Genomic DNA, 18,687 nt, shown 5'->3' on the forward strand with positions numbered 1-18,687 from the left:
AAAGCAGAGACATTACTTTGCCAACAAAGGTCTGTCTAGTCAAGGCTATGGTTTTTCTAGCAGTCATGTATGGATGTGAGAGTTGGACTGTGAAGAAAGCTGAGCGCCAAAGAATTGACGCTTTTGAACTGTGGTGTTGGAGAAGACTCTTCAGAGTCCCTTGGACTGCAAGGAGATCCAACCAGTCCACTCTAAAGGAGATCAGTCCTGGGTGTTTTTTGGAAGGACTTACGCTAAAGCTGAAACTCCAATACTTTGGCCACCTCATGCGAAGAGTTGACTCATTGGAAAAGACCCTGATGCTGGGAGGGATTGGGGGCAGGAGGAGAAGGGGACGGCAGAGGATGAGATGGCTGGATGGCATCACCGACTCCATGGACTTGAGTTTGAGTGAACTCCGGGAGTTGGTGATGGACAGGGAGGCCTGGTGTGCTGCAATTCATGGGGTCGCAAAGAGTCAGACACGACTGAGCAACAGAACTGAACTGATACATACATTTATTATCTTGTCATTTCTGCAAATAATGCAGAGACCTCTTGGGGTCTCAATAGGAGGAAATCAAGTTGTCATGTAGATTACATTCCCATCTTGTGTTTCCAAGCTTTTTCACATTACTGGCAAAATTCAGTTCCAAGAGCCTATAGAACTGAGGTATTTTCTTGCCAGCAGTTATTCCGGGTTTCTCTCAACTACCAAAAGCTGCCTTCACTACATAGCCAGATGGCCCTATCACAAGGAAGCTTATTTCTTATAGGCCAGCAGAAGACTCCCATTTCAGTTTGCTATGAAGATGTCATATAACATCATTTAATCATGGGAACAACTATCTCATCACCTTTGCTACACAAGGTAAAGGAATGAAGTGCGCCACAGTCCCATCATATTCATAGGTCCTGCCCACCCTCAAGAGAAGGATATTAAACAAGGTGCATACATTAGGGGCTAGAAATCTTGGGGACCACCTTAGAATTCTGCGTACCACAGCTTAATGTGTGGACCCACAGTTATTCTCTCGCTAAAATACAAAATACTGTCATCTCTTTCCAAAGTTCTCAAAAGTAGAATTCTGTACAGCATTAGTCCAAAGCCCCTATAATCTCCTTGTATGCAACCAAATCTCATCATGTCATCAGTACAAAGTCCAAAATCTAAATCAGATACAGATGTGGGTAAACTCCAGGCTGTAAATTGATATAGTATAGTTGATATATTACAAGTTCTCACTCTGTGGAACTGTGAACCTGAAGAAACAAGTTATCTACCTGAAGATGTCTGAATAAATGGTGGAAAATTGGCTCTTTCTTAATTAGGTTTTAAAGCCTGGAAATAATATTTCCTTAGCTCTTGCTTCTATCCTCTATGTTGTCTTTACTTGCAAAAGTAAAGTTAGAATGTGTTTTCAATAAACTGGAGTGTCTGACAGGCTTTTGCATTGATTTTTTTTTTCCGTTTCTGCATATCAACAACTTTATTTTTGAGTGTCACAAACTTAAATCAGAATACTTAAAAAAATATTATTCTGCATGCACTTAACAAATCTGACAAAGGAGGAGGAGTACATTAACTTGCATTATGCTATGGAGTTTGAACTGAATAGTCAAATGAACACATATTTAAAATCATTAGGTACAGGTAACCATGAACACTTCACTGCATTAATCAGATGGCATCCTACTTCTATGCACACGTTCATGTAACACTATGAGTAATTACCCTGCAGCAGAGGCAAAATGGAGATGGAATCTCCCTAGAAAGCAAGTTTAAGGGATTAAATAGTGTTGTTTTCATCATCATCATTACTACCGAGAACAAAGCTGCTGCCTGTGGACAAGGGTCCTTCCTCCTTAACATCCCCTAAACCACCCACAGTCCCTCTCTCGTCAGACAATTTGTCACTGGAATCGTCATCAAAAAACTTCTCACTGGAATCATCTTCAAACACCTTTTCATCTATGTCTTCATCTTCCTTTACATCTCCATCTTCCTCATCTTCTTTTCCATCTGAATCTTCAAAGACCTTTTCATCTTCTTCATCCTTTTCATCAGCATCTTCAAATTCCTTTTCGTCTGCATCTTCTTCATCTTCCTCCTCTGATTCATCATCAAATACCTTTCCATATGCATCCTCCTCTTCTTCCTTTTCATCTGACTCTTCGTCAAACTCTTTCTCAGAGCCTTCTTCATCAAACACTTTTTCAGAGCTGTCATCTTCGAATTCTGATTTTTCAGACTCATTTTCTTCTAACTCTTTTTCCAGAATGTTTTCATTAAATTCCTTGTCAGAGGCATCTTCCTCAAAACCTTTCTCAAGGCCATTTTCTTCTAACTCTTTTTCAGAGCCATTTTCAAACTGCTTTTCTGAGCAGTCTTTAGACTCTTGTTCTGAGTCGTCATCTTCAGAAGCCACCTTTTGGGGGCTGGCCTCCCCCTCAGACTCCTTGCCAGGGCCTTCTTCTTCAGACTCCTTCTCATGGCCATTCTTGTCAGGATCCGTTTTGAGTTTCTTCTTTTTGGATTCTTTTTCAGGGACAGTCTCTTTTGACTCTTTGTTAGGATTACCTTCTTCATGCTCTTTCTCAGGGCTGCCTTCTCCAGACTCTCTCTCTGGGAAGTCTTCTTCACGCTCTCTTTTGGGACAGGCTGCCTTAGACTCTCTTTCAAGGCAGCTCTCTTCAGATTCTTCTCGGGAACCTTCAGCTTCTTTTTCAGGGCCACTTTCTTTAGCATCTTTTTCAGAAGCAGCTTCTTCAACTTCTCCCCCATCTTCCATTTTTTCAAACTTCTTTTCATCTATAGGTTCTTCAAATGCCATTTCAGTTGCAGCTGCTTGAACATTTGTTTGAGATGTGCCAGGATGCTCAGAAAAATGCCTAACTCTAGAAGACTCTGCCCTTTCTGGAGCACGGATGGAATCTGAACGCTGCAGGCCTCTGTTGGCCTCAGGAGCATTGAGGAAAGCCTCCCATCCTCTCAGCCTTTCCTCCCTTTCTCTTATGGTCTCCTCCACCTGACAATCTGTAGTTCCATCCCACGCTTGGGCAGTGATTTGACGCCCACCAAACCACCTTCCATTGAGGGTTTGAATACAATAATCAGCTTCCTCTGGACTCCTAAAGGACACAGAGGCCACACCATCAGGGTGTCTATCAAAGAGAAGGAGCTTCCTAATTTGTCCAAACTTTGAACACTCTACTCGAAGGTCTTCTCTGATTTCATTCAACACCAGTGGATCATCCTCAAAATCCACTGGATGAAACATGTTTTTGATGATGACAACTCGCTCATGGTGCATTCGGGATGAGCCAGCTTGTCTCTCAGGTCTCCAATCCAACTGCTTTTGTTGCACAGACAGCTTTTTCTTGTAGTCTTTGCACTTCTTCTTCTTCTTTGAGGCATCATATTCTCCCTTTAACTGAAATTTTGCCACCTCCACATGTAATCTGTAGCCTCTAATTTCACCTTCATCCAAAAGTTTTAATGCCAGATCCACAGATTCTCTCTTCAAATAACAGCAAAGTCCATCTCCTTTAAGATTTCCTTGATCATCTTTATAAAGCTTGACCTTAAATTCTCCCGTTTGAGGATCTCTCATAATAATGCCGAACTTCGACATGAGCTGTATAAATTCATCCGCTGTAATGTCTGGAGGCAAACCAGACACATAAACATTTGTATTTCTGTCATCTTCAACATGAAACCATCCTGATTCAGTCTTTCTCTTTTCTCCCTTCTTTTTCAGATCACTGGGATCAGGGGGTTGTCTTTGTGGAGGTTCTTCTGCAGTCCTAGCACTGACATCTTGGACACTTGCAGTAGAATTAGATGCACCATCATTAGAAAAGCCGTAATTGGCCTGATATGTAGCAATGAAATCTTCAGTGATCTTGGGGAACCAAGCCTTCTTGTCTAGGTCCCACTCGTATGGGGTGTCAGTCGGCTGCTGTCTGAAAGAATCGGTTTCTGCACTGGGATCTTTCTCAGTGCCGTTGTCCTTGGTGTCTCTGTACCATTCTTGCACTCGCAACTGCTCATCAAACTTGTCGTTCACATCCAAGTTGTTGCCACTCATGTTGCCCACTTAGCCTAGAGGCAAGGTCCGGTTGAGCGAAGAGGCCGAGCTGATGCTGGAAGGGAACAGAGAAAAGGAGGTTGGCCACACTCAGCCTGCTCCCCACTGCCCCCGGCGCCTCCCCGCGGCATCCCAGCAGCCCCCGGGATGTCAGGGCTATTCGCCGGCCACACCGCTCCCTATCCCCCACGCTCCATCCGCTGCCCAGGCTTTTGCATTTTATATTCTGTCTTTCACTTCAAGCCAACAGTGTTTCTGTCAATACAATTTTCTCAAGAACCTTGTGTGTCTTGCTTGCATTTTATTGAGATTCTTCACATTAGATAAAATATTCTGAAGCTTCCTAGAGCCCTCAGGTTTGGTTGAGAACATCTGTGAATTTCATCCTTAATCTCCTGAAGGGGCACTTTGATTAAATACTCTGAAGTTTCAAACTAATGTTATATAGTAGCAAAAAAAGCATAATAACAAACTTTTTTTTTTCCCCTCTCTGTCCCTTTTAGCACCATTTCTGCCTTAAAACATCATCTGGGAGGTTGAAACTTTTCACAATTACCCAGTCCAGGTTCTATTTGGTTTAATGGTAATTCCATCAGTTTATTTCTCTGCTCTCACATTTTATTGTAAGCAGCAGTAATAAATCATGCATCTTTAACACTAAACTTGAAAACTCTCTCAACTAATTATCTAAGTCCATTGTATACAAGTTCTGCATTCCACATAATTATAGGACATATTTTCACTAAGGTCACCATCACTACTGCATCACAAGGATCCTATCTTCCTCAAGTCTCTAATAATGGATTGCTCATTTTCTTCTCATCCCTAACCAACAGCATCTTTAAAGTTCATATTTCTACCAACAGTATATACAAGGCAATTTAGTCTATTCTGCTTCTCAAATTTCTTTTAGTATGTACCTTCTGCCTGCCTCCAGGTCCACTTAAGACACTGCGAGGTAATCGTTATGGCAGCTTCCGAATTCTATATACTACCAACTTCACTGCCTAAAACCACATCAGTGTATTATCTTGGACTTTCTGGAGGCTAGAAATCTGGGTGTGGTATAACTAGGTTCTCTTCTTAGGGTCCAGATGGTGTTATCCAGACTGAATTCTCCTCTGGAACTTAGGTCCTCTTCAAATTTATTTAGGTTTTTCACAGAATTCAGTTACATTTGGCTCTAAAGCTCTACTTTCTTGCTAGCTTGAGGTTTCTGTCAGCATCTGGAGACCACACTTTGGTCCTAGCCACAATCCTTCCTACAACATGGCAGCTTTCTTCTTCAAAGGAGAATCTTATTCCTGTTTACTCAGAGGAGTTATACAGTGTATTGCATTCAGGGGCATGGCTATTCAATAACCAATTTCACATATGTAGCCCATTCAAGAGAAGACTATCCATCATACTGATCAGTCCTGCCTATACTCAGAAAGAAGAGATTTTATAGAGCACATACAATGAAGAATAGGAAACTTGGATGCCATCTTGGAATTTTGTCTACCACAACATCTTAAACTTTTTAGTTTACCTTCAATTAATTGTACTACTTAAACTCTAGAATAAGAATCTTGCACTAGTAATGTGTATTACTGTGTCATTGGTGTATGCATTTCAGTATTGGATATATTACAAATTCCACTGTGCACTGTATTACTTTTGCTTACCTTTCAATTGCATTTTAAAGACATTTAAACAATAAGAACAATAAATAGTTTATGTGTTTCCACATATTCCTGACTTTTGCTACACTTATCTGCATCAGATATCTGGTATCATTTCTCTTCCTAACCTTCCTTGTTGTGCAGGTGTTCACTTCAGTAATGCTTTCAAGATTTGTATGCTGAAGAAGGCTTTCCTTTTACCTTTGTATTTGAAAGACACTATCTCTGGGTGTAGGATACAAGTAGCCCGTTTTTTGTTTTCTATCAACATTTTAAATGTGTTTTCTGCCTTGCACTGTTTCTGAGGAGAGTTCTGCTTTGATACTCATCTTTGTTCCCTTTGATGTAGTTTGTCTTTATTTTCTGGCTACCTTTAACATATTCTCTTCATCATTCATTTAAGCAATTTGATTTTGAATTACCTGGGTAATAGTTTTCTTCAACATTTTTGTGTTTGAGTTTTATTAATATTCTTGGTTCTATATATTTATAGTTCCTTCCCACTTGGAAAATTCTTAGACAGTGTTATTTCAATTTTTTTCTTGTTATCTTTCTTTCTCATTGCAATCCTTCAGGGACTCAAATTATATTTGAAATATTTAAGTATATTTAAGTATTTCAGTCTACTTAAAATTTCCCAAAGTACATAGAACATTTTTTCAATTCTATTTTTTATTCCCAGTTCCAAATTTGATTATTTTATTTTGTCTTCACATTAACTAATTGGTATCTAATCTGCTGCCAATAAATTTCTGTGCATTTGTCATCTTAGAAGCTATATTTTTCATCCATAGAATTTCAATTTGGTTATTCTGAAAACATCTATTCCACTACTTCATGTAATAAATCTATACTTCTCTGCCAATGTGAACATATTTAAAAGTTATATTAATTTTTAATACCCTTACTTATTAATTCTATTTTGTGTTAATTCTGGATCTACTTCTACTGATTTTTTAAATCCTCATTATGGGTTACATTTTCAAGCTTATTTGCATGCATGTAACAGCATATTGAAAAGCAGAGACATTACTTTGCCAAAAAAGGTCTGTCTAGTTAAGGCTATGGTTTTTCCAGTGGTCATGTATGGATGTGAGAGTTGGACTGTGAAGAAAGCTGAGCACCGAAGAATTGATACTTTTGAACTGTGGTGTTGGAGAACTCTCTTGAGAGTCCCTTGGACTACAAGGAGATCCAACCAGTCCAGTCTGAAGGAGATCAGCCCTGGGATTCCTTTGGAAGGACTGATGCTAAAGCTGAAACTCTAGTACTTTGGCCACCTCATCCAAAGAGATGACTCACTGGAAAAGACTCTGATGCTGGGAGGGATTGGGGGCAGGAGGAAAAGGGGACAACAGAGGATGAGATGGCTGGATGGCATCACTGACTCGTTGGACATGAGTTTGAGTGAACTCCGGGAGTTGGTGATAGACAGGGAGGCCTGGCGTGCTGCAATTCATGGAGTCGCAAAGAGTCGGACACGACTGAGCAACTGAACTGAACATTTTATTAGATGCAAAAAACTGAATTTTCTCTTGTTGAGTTGTGAATATTTTTATAGTCCTTTAAATTTTCTTTAGTTTGTTCTGGGACTCAAATTACTTGAAAACAGTTTGAAACTTTGAAGTCATATTCTTAATGATGTTAGGCAGAAACAGAATAGACTTTAATTCAGAGCATGCAGGGAACAGGAAAATGAAACTTTGGTGTGTCCATTGATTCACAGGAGCTATTTGATGCAGGATGTTACTTATCTCCTAGACTCTATCACTCAGCTGTGTGTGTGTTTGTGTGTGAGTGAGGGGATGTATGCCATCCCTTTTCCTAGTTCCAAATTCAAGCTGGTCTTCAGATCCAAAGGGATAGTATATGTCGCATTATAGAAGCTGATATCATGCTCTTCTTATCCACTTTTGACTGTTTTTGTGTACAGGAAAATGAATTGCAAAATTATGCTTCTTCAAGTATATATACATTATTTTATTTTTTTCTACATATTATTTTATTTTTTTTAAATTTTTTATTTATTTTTTTAACTTTTATTTTATTTTTAAACTTTACAATATTGTATTGGTTTTGCCAAATATCGAAATGAATTTGCCACAGGTATACATGTGTTCCCCATCCTGAACCCTCCTCCCTCCCCATACCATCCCTCTGGGTCGTCCCAGTGCACCAGCCCCAAGCATCCAGTATCGTGCATCGAACCTGGACTGGCGACTCATTTCATACATGATATTATATATGTTTCAATGCCATTTTCCCAAATCTTCCCACCCTCTCCCTCTCCCACAGAGTCCATAAGACTGTTCTATACATCAGTGTCTCTTTTGCTGTCTCGTATACAGGGTTATTGTTACCATCTTTCTAAATTCCATATATATGTGTTAGTATACTGTATTGGTGTTTTTCTTTCTGGCTTACTTCACTCTGTATAATAGGCTCCAGTTTCATCCACCTCATTAGAACTGATTCAAATGTATTCTTTTTAATGGCTGAGTAATAAATTTCCTAAGTCTATAGATAGAGATAAACATGTAATAAATAAAATGTAAATTTTTTATATTAATCACATTCTAAATTGTCAGATAATAGACCATATTCAGTTCAGTTCAGTCACTCAGTCGTGTCCGACTCTTTGTGACCCTATGGATTGCAGCACGCCAGGCTTCCCTGTCCATCACCAACTCCTAGAGCCTATCAAACTTATGTCCATAGAGTAGGTGATGCCATCCAACCATATGATAGACCATAATATCATCACAAAATTGTTTCAGTATAATGCATTAACACAAGAAAGACAGGGGTAAACTGTGTATTCATCAGATTAGTCAAATATTCATATCTAGATTGTTAATAAGTTAGTTTAGTATGATATTTCAACATTATCATTATTTCTTAGTGGAAATATGAGGACTAAAATAAAATTTTGAAAAGCTACTTAATATATTCAAAAGGTTAAAACCATTAGTGTAGATGTTAAACATTGCATAGTTTGCCTGTCAGTCTTCTTATTAATTTTTACATTTCAAGTAAATTCTCCATTGTTCCTTAGTACCTGTATCAATTGTCTTTAACTATAAAGTTTCTACACATTACTTTGATTCCAGTTAGTAACTGGGACCGGAGAAGGCAATGGCACCCCACTCCAGTACTCCTGCCTGGAAAATCCCATGGGCGTAGGAGCCTGGTAGGCTGCAGTCCATGGGGTCGCTAAGAGTCAGAAACGACTGAGCGACTTCACTTTCACTTTTCCCCTTCATGCATTGGAGAAGGAAATGGCAACCCATTCCACTGTTCTTGCCTGGAGAATCCCAGGGACGGGGGAGCCTGGTGGGCTGCCATCTATGGGGTCGCACAGAGTCGGACACGACTGACGCAACTTAGCAGCAGCAGTAACTGGAATATGTGAAGAAACTTATTAAAGAGTCCTACTGTTATTAGTGGCTTTCCAGGTGGTGCTAGTTGTAAAGAACTTGCCTGACAATGCATGAGACACAAACGATGAGGGTTTGATCCCTGAGTCTGGAAGATCCCCTGGAGAAGGAAATGGCAACCCAATCCAGTACCCTTGCCTGGAGAACCCCATGGACAGAGGAACCTGGCAGGCTACAGATCCTGGGGTTGCAAAGAGCTGGACAGGACTAAAGTGACTTAGCATGCATGCACTGTCATTAAAAAATTTTCAGTCTCTGATAATAGAGTTAAATGAAACAATGTTCTTGATTTTAGGCATAGCATGTTTTTATCTACAATTTAGACTCAAAATAAAGTGTTTGATTATTTATCTTATCAATGTATATTTACTAATAAAAGTATTAATGAACATTTTTTAAGATGCTAAACTTTAGACTGCTTGAAAAGATATTCATATTTGAAAGCATCTGATTCTCACTTTATGTAATAATTAATGTTTCAAACTCCAGAGAAGAAAATAGTGTCCAGTGAATAATAAAATATTCCAACTTTCAAACAAAGTAGTCTGACAGTGTACTTTCATAGAAACAACTGAATATATTCAAAATTTATTACTCTCATGAAAATGAAATGTTTCAATAGCACCAACTATTTTAAGACATTATATAATGTGGATTTTTTTTCAATAAGTTTGACTGCAGGAGATTCTGCCTAGTTTATTACCCTTTTTATACAGTCAATATCTGTGGTGCTCAGTTCATACACACACATTTTATATTTTATTCACATTTCTATTCCAAGATCAACTATATATACTTTTTAACATGTCAATATATGTTTATGTTTGTCCATATTTAATAAGATATGATGCAAATAGCTGAAAATGCATACATTTTAATTGATCACACTTTGTTGTAATAAAATATATTAATGGGAGACTTTAATAACATTTAAAAATTTGTTCTTACAGTAAAAAAATAAAATAAATATAATTTATTATTCATATTTACTTATTAAATGTTTCAAATAAGTAGAATTTAGAATTCATTGTTTTATGTGATATCAAATTATTTCAAATTCTATTTAAAAGTGAGATTTTTAATTTTTTGTTCTTTTTTTGAGTTTGATTACCTTCCATTTCTTAAGACTCTTAAAAATTCTGATATTGAAAATGAAAGAAAGTGAAAATGTTAGTTGCTCAGTCAGGTACAACTGTTTGCAATCCCATGGAGCCCACGAGGCTCTCTGTCCGTGGAATCCTCCAGGCTGAAATACTGAAGTGGGTTGCCATTCCCTTCTCAAGGGGATCTTCTCTACCCAGGGATCTAACCCAGGTTTTCCTCACTGGAGGCAGATTCTTTAACATCTGAAAGAAATGGTGTTATATGTTGTATGATACTAATCACTTCACTTTTCAAACAATGTGTATATTATACACTGAATAAAAATATTTGCTTCTACAGTAGCTAAATATAAAATGTTTTGAATGAATCAATTTACTCTCTGCTTCCGTTGTGGCTCAGCTGGTAAAGAATTCACCTGCAATGCAGGAGACCTGGGTTCGATCCCTAGGTGGGAAGATCCCCTGAAGAAGGGAAAGGCTACCCACTCCAGTATTCTGGCCTGGAGAATTCCATGGACTACATAGTCCATGGGGTCGCAAAGAGTCGGACAAGACTGAGCAACTTTCACTTAAGCTCACTTAAGCTTATCATTTCATAAGGACTGAAGATATTTCTACATAGATCAAAGGAATAATTGTACCTGTTTCATGAAAGTGAAAAGTGAAAGTGAAGTCGTTCAGTCGTGTCCGACTCTTTGCAACCCCATGGACTGCAGCCTACCAGGCTCCTCCGTCCATGGGATTTTCCAAGCAAGAGTACTGGAGTGGGTTGCCATTGCCTTCTCCATTCATGCAGTTTAGGTACATGCTAAATTGTAAACTATATTATGATAGGCCATTGTGGAATTTCTAACAACGTAGCTCACTTAAAAAATACCTTCTTATGATATAAAGGCATATTTTATTTTATTTTTGTCATTAACATAGCCTACTTTAATGCCATATCCAGGTATTTATAGCCTGTATAATATTAGAAATGTAATTCTCACTCTAACAATTAAATTACTCAACTGGTCATCTCAAATATAAAGTTCTACTGTAATTGAAATAAATTTGGTGGTAAATATCAAGCCCTCCTATCATGAAATATTCATGCAACATATTTATGATCATAGTAATATCTTAAAGTTATATATTAATGCTTAAAAGTATGAATTAGGAGACTGTATAATTACTTATTACATAAAAAATATTTCTGACTCTTGTACCACTCAGGAAATCTTGGTATCATGGAAATACATGTTTACTTGTTTCTTGTGATTATTGTTTAGTTGCTAAGTCATGTCTGATCCTTTTGTGACCCACCTCCCGCCCCCCACCCACCCCACCCTACTCCACTGTAGCTATCCAGCCACCCTTGTCCATGGATTTCCCAGGCAAGAATACTGGAGTGGGTTGCCATTTCCTCCTCCAGGGGATCTTCCTGACCCAGGGATTGAACCTGCATCTCCTATATCTCCTGTATTGGCAGGCAGTTTTTTTTTTTTTTTTTTTAACAGCTGAGCCACCTAGGAAACCCTTAAACCCAGTGCAAAACACTATATAGGCATGCAAATGCGTATTAATATTACATATTTATTTTAACATTATGTAGTAACAATTCCGGAGAAGGTAATGGCACCCCAGTCCAGTACTCTTGCCTGGAAAATCCCATGGACGGAGAAGCCTGGTAGGCTGCAGTCCATGGGGTAGCAAAGAGTCAGACACGACTGAGCGACTTCACTTTCACTTTTCACTTCCATGCATTAGAGAAGGAAATAGCAACCCACTCCAGTGTTCTTGCCTGGAGAATCCCAGGGAGGGGGAGCCTGGTGGGCTGCCGTCTACGGGGTCGCACAGAGTCGGACTCGACTGAAGCGACTTAGCAGCAGCAGCAGTGGGCTTCTTAAGGGAACAAAATTGTAAGAGTCTTTCTCCTATTTTTTCAAAATTTTAAACCTCTAGGAAATGTAAATGTTTCCCAGGATACTGTGAAAACCCACCCGTTCTGGCACCCACAAAGTCCCCTGGGGTCCAAGGGAAAAACGAGAGAACGTGGGTGATAAGGTCTTACCTCTTCCTCTGGGTTAGTCTAGTTTCATTTTCCTGTCACGGACAGTGAGCAGAGGCCTCACACCTAACACATGGGATTAGTGTTCCCAGCAAAGAATCACTTCGAGCAACAGGGCACTTTGGCCAGCTGCCTGGTGAGATACGCGGCCCAAGACACTTCAGCTCAAGATGGCGATGCCGACTCCACCCCAACGCTGTGCGCAAGGGCTCTGCGCTCCTCACGTCAGCCTGAAGCTCCGTGCGCAGCACGGCTGTGCCCTGACCCCTTGACTCGCGAGAACTCTGCGCTGTCTTCCCTGACAGGAACACCAAAGAGCAGCCAGACCACTGGCACGTAAGTGAGAGCTGTGCTCTAGAGTGGGAGTTGGTACCTCTCGATTCCTTGATGAAAGAATAAAGCTTCCTTTTGCTTCTGAACCGAACTCCAATCACCCGCTAAGGGCTCAAAAGACCTAGCACACGAGGAGGCTTATTTGGGGCTGACTCAAGAGGTAACAGTGAGAGGTATGGTATTTTATAAATGTTTAAAAGAAAACCATCTTGTAGAAACAGAAAATAATTTTTATAATCCTCTCTTGTAAATTCAGCATTTTATCCACAAATGTTTCTGAATGAAATAGGTTTTCTATGACAGCCCTGGTTGCTCTTCTGCATGAAATTCAAAGGATACCAAATGAAAAAATGAAAAAGACTTTGTATAATGATTGAAGCTGTGCTGGTCACTCTGTTCGTCATTCCGCAGAGTAAGCCTTCTGGTAAGCGTTTCACTTTAGCTCTTAGGAAAAAGCTGTACTGGAAACAAAGAAACTCATGACTTTACAACAGGCTTCCCTGATAGCTCAGTTGGTAAAGAATCCACCTGCAATGCAGGAGACCCTGATTGGATTCCTGGGTCGGGAAGATCCGTTGGAGTAAGGGGGAGGCTACCCACTCTAGTATTCTTGGGGTTCCCTTGTAGATCAGCTGGTAAAGAAACCGCCCACAATGAGGGAGACCTGGCTTCAATTCCTGGGTTGGGAAGATGCCCCAGGGAAGGGAAAGGCTGCCCACTCCAGTATTCTGGCCTGGAGAATTCCATGGACTATACGGTCCATGAGGTCCCAGCAAGTTGGACAGACTGAGCAACTTTCACTTTCACTCCTAGGTTATGGGGTAAAACAATTGAATCCTTAAGACCAGAATGCCAGATTGCACTGTTTTCTTTCACTTAACATCAACAACCAGTGATTTTATGTTACCTTGATATTTGTACACCTAATGCAGAATCATGGTGGTCAAGGCTATTACAACAAATTCCATAGGCCTGTCAGTGGTTAGTTCAAGATAGTAAAGAAATGAGGAAAATGACTGAGTTTCAAAAATTTTCTGCAATTTGAACTCTTAAGGTTACATTGCCATCTGTGTGTATGTGTGTTCAGTCAACTCAGTCCTGTCCGACTCTGCAACCTCATGGACTGTGAGACTCCTCTGTCTATTTGCGATTCTCCATGCAAGAATACTGGAGAGGGTTGCCATTTCCTCCTCCAGGGGTTCTTTCCAACCCAGGAACTACCTCAGCTACTTTTCTATTCCAAACTATCCTAAGGTCTTTCATTCTTTTCCCTCCTTACACATTTTTTTTTTAAGGAACCTTTGTCTTTATTGTTGCTATCACATTGGTTGTTTGGGTTGTTGTTCCTGGAATCCATGTTTATCTCTACTTTTATGATTTATCTTTGCTTGTTTAGAGCTCAGTTCAGTTCAGTCACTCAGTTGTGTCCGACTCTTTGTGACTCCTTGAATCGCAGCACGCCAGGCCTCCGTGTACGTCACCAACTCCCAGAGTTCACCCAAACTCATGTGCATCGAGTCGGTGATGCCATCCAGCCATCTCATCCTCTGTTGTCCCCTTCTCCTCCTGTCCCCAATCCCTCCCAGCATCAGGGTCTTTTCCAATGAGTCAACTCTTCTCATGAAGTGGCCAATGTATTGGAGTTTCAGCTTTATCATCAGTCCTTCCAAAGAACACCCAGGACTGGTCTCCTTTAGGATGGACTGGTTGGATCTCCTTGCAGTCCAAGGGACTCTCAAGAGTCTTCTCCAACACCACAGTTCAAAAGGATCAATTCTTCGGCACTCAGCTTTCTTCACAGTCCAACTCTCATATCCATACATGACCTGGAAAAACTATAGCCTTGATTAGACAAACCTTTGTTGGCAAAGTAATATCTCTGCTTTTGAATATGCTATCTAGGTTGGTCATAACTTTCCTTCCAAGGAGTAAGCGTCTTTTAATTTCATGGCTGCAATCACCATCTGCAGTGATTTTGGAGCCCCCCAAAATAAAGCCTGACACTGATTCCCTATCTATTTCCCATGAAGTGATGGGACCAGATACCATGATCTTCATTTTCTGAATGTTGAGCTTTAAGCCAACTTTTTCACTCTCCTCTTTCACTTTCATCAAGAGGCTTTTCAGTTCCTCTTCACTTTCTGCCATAAGAGTGGTGTCATATGCATATCTGAGGTTATTGATCTTTCTCCCAGCAATCTTGATTCCAGCTTGTGCTTCTTCCAGCCCAGCGTTTCTCATGATGTACTCTGCATATAAATTAAATAAGCAGGGTGACAGTATTCAGCCTTGATGTACTCCTTTTCCTATTTGGAACCAGTCTGTTGTTCCATGTCCAGTTCTAACTGTTACTTCCTGACTTGCATATAGGTTTCTCAGTGGAGCCAGAAGTCTATCCTAATTCTTAATTTTGGCAGATACTGTCTGGAAATACTACATCGAGTTCTTTAGCATATCTAGTGTAAGATTCTGCTTGAATACCTGACCCAGCAAATCCTTGTTCAGTGTAAATCTCAGTTGTGCATTGACTTTGCCAACTGCTAGCTTAGATGGCAGCATTTCCTGGGTTTCTAATGCAGTGACTGACCATCTAAGCATTTGCTCTTTGACCTCCAAAATTCTCTCTTCCATTTATTCCCTTTTTGTCTTTTTTTGCTTGCTTCTGGTTCACACCTTTAAAAAATCATTTAGTGGAGTTTTGGGAGAGTGTGATAAAAATGAGTATAGTATGTTTAATCTTATCCTTTAAAATCAGAAGTCAGCAGTGCATTTTATGCATTTATACTGAGGGAGACAACTATTTTTCAGGTAGTATTATAATGGGGAATTTATTTCACCTTAGAAATGAATGCAAATGCATATCTGAAAGGCAAAATAGAAATCCAGCATGGAATAAATAAGATTTTCAAATTAAAGGCAACAGGAGGGTTTAAAAATACTGCAGTACTTACTGAGGTAAGCATGCTTTTTATTGCTCCCTTTAATGTTCATACTTATTAATAGTTTTATCATGGAATTCTTTGGTTCTCATTTAGTTTGCATTATAATTGATTTCTCATTCAAGCAGTACACAATATTCATTCACACCTTGTTATGAATCTGTCAAATTAACACCTCTTAAGTGGAGCACAGATTGCTGGATGGTGACCCATGGTTCAATAACAGACTACAAGAAAAATTGAAATGGAGATGCTTATTACAAGTCCTAGAGGAAGTGGTCTTACAGGGCCACACAGAGTAGTCACAGCAAGGTACAAACAGACAAGAGTCAGCACCTGGGGCACATGCTTTCATTAGGGTTCTCCTGTGAAGTGGTTTGGAATTCCCAGGTTAGGGCCAGAATGGAAGATTCAAGCCATAGGAGTGGAGTTTGGGTAAGCATCATGGAGGTCTTATTTAATGACACATAAAGGGAAGGTGTTAGGAGACTGGGGAGCTTGTTGATCACAAGGCCTGTTGGGGAAGTCCCCTCAGGGATTTATAGTTGCTTGTGACTCTGCCACTGGGCTGCTATCTAAGCATGTGCTTGCATGAGAGAGCTAATGTCAGTTTATGGTCCCCCAAGCAGTTTGGCCAAACAGAACAGATGCCAAGGCAGCAATGCTGGTGAAACAGCTTAGCTAAATTCTTCATACACCAGCTGGAAGAAAAGGCGACTGCTATTTTTGTCTAAGGTAGATCCAGGGATTGTCAACCTCTGTGTAAATCCATAGGATCAGTACTGTTTCTGACTTACTCATTTCTCAATGAGAAATATTCAACTTACATATTTCTTAAAGAAGGTTAATCCCAGTTTTGACTGATAGCTTAATGAAATTGCACCATAAGGATTTTTATTTTATCATTATAATTGCATTATGATTGCATTAGAAGGATTCACATATCTACAAACACATATATTTGGTTATGTAATTTAAAAAATAATACTATAAGTAAAATCATTTTTAGATAAAATTGTTTTAAAGGAGCAAATTTATAAAAGATTATATAATTCAATTAAGCCATGTTTGAAGAGTATTTCTAATATTTGAATTTCCTATATTTTCTTTGATTTTTCAAAACATAAGATTTATTCATAGTTGTTTGTGCTTGCAGTATTCTTTCCCTGTGACTTCTTTTCCTCTTAAATTAGGTCAGTGGATGGAAGGAAAAAAGAAGACTTCCATCCCCATCACAAAAATGCAATTATAATGGGGTCAGATGGAAAGTTAGTCAGAGATGTCCCAGTTTCTTGACTAAAAAAAATGGTTCTTTATACAATAGCACAATTTTCCTTAGAGAATTCATCAACAAAGAAGGATAGCTCTCCTTTTTGAGACTTTCTATTTAACATTTGTAAGGTCATATTTTCCATCAATCAACAAGAGATCCAATAGTAATTGTTTTGTCACTCAAAAAAATGAAATTTCTAAAACTATTTGGCAACACATAGCCACAGGGTTATCATAGCAAATTAAAGCCATTTCTGTTCAAGTACAAGTACACCTAATCATTCAATGACAAATCTGCTTTATATCCAAATGGGACTACTCTTTTTAAAGTTTACTTCATATAATCTTGTTTTCATTATAGTGACTGAATCATTTTACTGTACCATCAATTTTACTTATCAAAAATAGTTCATGAAAACTTATATTTACAGAAATTAATATTAAAGTATTATTCTTAACAATGCAATTACTTATTTAACTGATATTAAATATAAATACAATTCACTTAAATAATTCCAATTATAAAATATGCATTCCTAATAAAATAATGTGGAGAAGGCAATGGCACCCCACTCCAGTACTCATGCCTGGAAAATCCCATGGATGGAGGAGCCTGGTAGGCTGCAGTCCATGGGGTCGCTAAGAGTCGGACACGACTGAGCGACTTCACTTTGACTTTTCACTTTCATGCATTGGAGGAGGAAATGGCAACCCACTCCAGTGTTCTTGCCTGGAGAATCCCGTGGACAGAGGAGCCTGGTGGGCTGCCATCTATGGGGTCGCACAGAGTCGGACACGACTGAAGCAACTTAGCAGCAACAGCAGTAAAATAATGAATGCATTATCCATATAGGTGAAGTTATTAAATTAAATCTAATTTAATACCAACATTGAGACTCAAGCTTTCTTAATTGCTTGATAATATACTGTTATTTTTCCTGACAAAACTTTACTTATCCGAGTATATAAGGAGCCCATCAAAGAAAAGGATCATTCTCTCTAGAGACTATCTTTGATAAAATTTGGCCTGATATTTTATCATAGCAAATTTGCAGACAAATGAGAGAAGATAAATGATTATAACTTAAAATAGCTGAATTTTAAGATGGTGTGCTCTACAAAATTTTTGTGACAATAGCCAACAGACTAGGCACCAGCACATATTTCAACCATAGAATCTCCACTTTCAGATCAGATCAGTCGCTCAGTTGTGTCCGACTCTTTTTGACCCCATGAATCACAGCACACCAGGCCTCCCTGTCCATCACCAACTCCCGGAGTTCACTGAGACTTACGTCCATCGAGTCAGTGATGCCATCCAGCCATCTCATCCTCTGTCGTCCCCTTCTCCTCTTGCCCCCAATCCCTCCTAGCATCAGAGTCTTTGCCAATGAGTCAACTCTTCACATGAGGTGCCCAAAGTACTGGAGTTTCAGCTTTAGCATCATTCCTTCCAAAGAAATCCCAGGGCTGATTTCCTTCAGAATGGACTGGCTGGATCTCCTTGCAGTCCAAGGGACTCTCAAGAGTCTTCTCCAACACCACAGTTCAAAAGCATCAATTCTTCGGCACTCAGCTCCGCTTTAATACCTGTGTTTATTAGAATTCCAAAAAATTTCCTCAAAATAGGGTACTGCTCCTTAAGGAAATATAAAACCACTGCTTTATGTTATGCTATCCTTAAATTCACTGCTACATCATGAAAATGTTTATCATGTTTACATATTTTATTTTGATCTATATTTCTCTAAATGCTATAGAAGCTATAAAAAACCAATTCATAAATGGTTATACAAAATGTTGCATAGATATTTTAGTG

At 39.2% G+C, this 18,687-nt stretch overlaps 1 pseudogene across 1 annotated transcript; it reads right to left on the reverse strand.

Annotated features, from left to right (window-relative positions):
• Nucleotides 1-481: 481 nt before the first annotated feature.
• Nucleotides 482-13,070, reverse strand: LOC147361821 (17S U2 SnRNP complex component HTATSF1 pseudogene; annotated as a pseudogene). Its single transcript, XR_015137678.1, has 2 exons — nt 12,328-13,070; nt 482-4,125 (listed from the first exon to the last, which is right to left on the reverse strand). The product of XR_015137678.1 is annotated as a 17S U2 SnRNP complex component HTATSF1 pseudogene (transcript).
• Nucleotides 13,071-18,687: the final 5,617 nt, after the last annotated feature.

The sequence above is a fragment of the Bos grunniens genome, chromosome 12 (genome assembly GCF_055505025.1).
Source record: "Bos grunniens cultivar Pamir isolate PY7600 chromosome 12, Bosgru_T2T1.0, whole genome shotgun sequence".
Classification (NCBI taxonomy): Eukaryota; Metazoa; Chordata; class Mammalia; order Artiodactyla; family Bovidae; genus Bos; species Bos grunniens.